This window comes from Ostrinia nubilalis, chromosome 7, assembly GCF_963855985.1.
Source record: "Ostrinia nubilalis chromosome 7, ilOstNubi1.1, whole genome shotgun sequence".
Classification (NCBI taxonomy): Eukaryota; Metazoa; Arthropoda; class Insecta; order Lepidoptera; family Crambidae; genus Ostrinia; species Ostrinia nubilalis.
Window position 1 is genome coordinate 664,306 of NC_087094.1, and position 3,210 is coordinate 667,515.

The 3,210-nt window shown below is 33.1% G+C and overlaps 1 long non-coding RNA gene across 1 annotated transcript; it reads left to right on the plus strand.

Moving 5' to 3' along the window:
• The first annotated feature begins 1,111 nt into the window (after positions 1-1,111).
• Positions 1,112-2,613, plus strand: LOC135073039 (uncharacterized). Its single transcript, XR_010257567.1, has 2 exons — positions 1,112-1,586; positions 2,451-2,613. It is a non-coding gene; the product is annotated as an uncharacterized LOC135073039 (long non-coding RNA).
• The last annotated feature ends 597 nt before the right edge of the window (positions 2,614-3,210 follow it).

The window sequence follows — 3,210 nt, forward strand, 5'->3', positions numbered from 1 at the left end:
TAAAAAATAACGTTTGCCTACGCAGTACTTTCACCGGGCTGATGCAACTAACACCCAGAGCGCTATCATATGAGTGAGATGTAATGCGTTCGCTCTACTAATCTGTCCTAATGAATCGAGTAGTCCAGGGGACACAGTTGGAGTAATTAAATGGTTCCGAAAACTATCACGATCGAAATCCGAATATAAACGGCTGCTTACACTATTTCCAAAATTGAAAGCTCCAATTTTTATAATCGTTGTTATGCTTTCATGACGTTTCAGTAAAGCTTTTTCTATATCTATCTATCTTACTAAGTCAAGAACAAAAGCCCACACAATCAGTTACTAGTCGTAAATAAAACTATGATACCTCTACGAAGTAATTTTTTAAATCACATACAATCTTTACATAACAATAGCTACATAACAAGGTAGAGTAAGATGATTGAAAACAATTGCGAATATCTAGCCCCTGGCCTATTTGTGACATAGAGAACGCGTCTGCCCACACTCGTCTCGGGACCAATGACATTGGCACGCTTACAGCACGTGCCAAATCATGGTCGGAACACTACACAACCAAAACAACTCATGCGCACCTCTGACTCATCACACGAAACTCTACCTATTTCCAAATGCTGTAAGTAACTTTTTATGTATTCACCTTTGCAAATTGTAGCCAAGTTAATTCGAACTCGATTGTGAAAGATATAAAGTTGTAACTTCCTTAAAACAAAATAAGATTTGTGGCGTTTCTGAATCGAATGCGTTTCATTCATGAAAGTCGACGAGTTATCGTTATCGTGTGGTGTAGTACAAACTACGAGCCATGAATGAGCTGATAACGATACGCTTGATTGGCGTGTTAACCGTACAGTACGCGGCTGAGATTGCTTGCGTATTAAGCTTTCGTATGTCCTACCGCATAAAGGTCAAAATTAACAATGCGGCGGTACACGTACAAGTTCAGTTGTATTGTTTAACATTGTCAAATTAACACAGCGTGGATTCCATTGTTATTTTATCTAGTCTGTTTGCGTTAAAATAGAGATAAGATGCGTAAGTTAGTTTTTTTACGCTGACTTCAAAATGAGGTTATCATACTTTACTCAATGCGGAAGTTCCCAAGTAACACAAAACACAATTATAAGAAGCGTACAACAGCATGAACCTACGTGCAGAGCAGTATATGAGCAGCATATGTAGCGCTATATCAGCCGTATAAAAGTCTATAAGTGTCTTGTAAGCGCAATTTGGGCCCCAAATAATACGGCTTTGAGCATTATTAAATATTATTAGTGCTGCTAACCAGCGCTTATAATGTTATTGAAGACAGACATTAGTAAAGTTGTTAGACAGCATATTCTAATGTAAAAAGCATTTTATTAGATGTTAGTACAGCTTTGAAACAGCTTTCAGAATTACAATGCCAAAGTTACGTTTTATTCTAAGGCTGAACGTTTTATTTTGTTTGTTTGAAAGTATTCGAAAAAACTTATCGCATTTTATTGTCCGATTTGATTATTTTTCGTTTAGAGTATTGCAGTGCAATGGTGTTGTGAGGAGATGTTTTAATGTCTTTATTTAAAATAATTTATCATAAGGTAAGTATCTTTTTTTTTTGTTTCAAGAATGAAAATGAGCTGGGAGTATTAGTCTTATGTGAAAATATATATATGTTTGTGGTTTATAATTCACGCGCCCTCACAGAAATCCTTTTTTTAATAAAATAGGGACAAATTTAGAATCGACATATGACACTTTTTGTGATTTTTTTTAACGATTTGATTAATTTTAACTTATAAAATTGCTTCTATCGATACTCCGCTTGTAAGAAAAGGATAATAAGTAGTATTTCATGCATATGTGTATTATAATTTTATTTTCTATGTTAGAGAAAACAGAAAGCAAATGGCGTCAGATAATATTAATGTTTTAAACTTTCAACTAGTGTCTTTTAATGTTGTCAGTCTTATTATAGTAAAAAGAAAATGGTTAAGTCATTCAACCTACATATAAAATATCTAAGTGATATCTTTAGCATTACTGTATCACTTTTTAGGTATGTTATAATGTTCATTAGGTTTAAACGTCATAAAAATGGATTGCTTTAGTGTTAATCAGGGTACCGAAACAATAATTTAGAATCCTTTAATCACGTCATGATCCCCTACTCCACGTCTTTCAATTTTATCTGTCTCCAATTAGGTAGGTACCTAGTTTGACAAGTGTTAAGTATAAAATCATTATCACTACAAATGTAATTTGTAATGAAACACGATATAGCTACCTATCTTATTTTTCGCTCATTGTAATAGTAATAATTTAAAGGAACTTTTTGTAACTAGTTAGTAGTGTTGCTGTACTAGTCGTTTTTTTAAGGGTATGCGTTATACGGGTAATTATTTAGTTTTCAGGTAACTACTTCTCTATTAAGTCATAAATAAGCTTATTTGTTTTTTTTTCAGATGCCTTTTAAAATAGTGCAAACGACCGAAAGGGATGAAGGAATGTTCTACGGAACTTCTTGACTCACACAACAACCGATTGTACTGTATTTTGTGTATGAGGTGTATCATTTTTTGGAACACGTTTTGCATTTCTTAAACCAAATATAAAGTTTGAATATTCCGTCTTTATCTTTCTCTTTACTCCACCTGTTCTCTTAGGCTGAGTTGCACCACCTAACTTTGACCGTAACTATGACGATAACCGATGTTTTTTGTATGGGGTTTGACAGATTTTTGACGTTTGTTAAAGTAAGTTGGTGCAACCCGGCCTTAAGTCTTTTTCCACTGTTTATTCATGTCAATAACGTGACACGTTCGACATAAATTTTCTAATGAATATACAGGACCTACTAACGCACAAATGAATATAATCATACGGCTCGTGGTTTTATGGCCAAATTATGACCTAAAGTAATAAAATATTTTTTTAATTTATCTAAATAGTGCTAAAAACTTTAAAGTAACAATAAAATAAGAAGATAACAGAGCTAAAACTTTAGTAAATGTTTGGCTAATGCTGAGCAGTAAATAAGCATAAGAAAAGATCATAAAAATGCGTTCAATCTGTAAAATGTGTTAATATATCTGAATGCACTATAGAATATTTCGACAACGTTTATTTAATGCATTAGGTTTTCTTATTTACTAATATACGGGTTTAACCTTTGTGTTAGTGTAAATGCTGTTAAAGGTGCTGTATATTAAAAGTTTTTTTTTG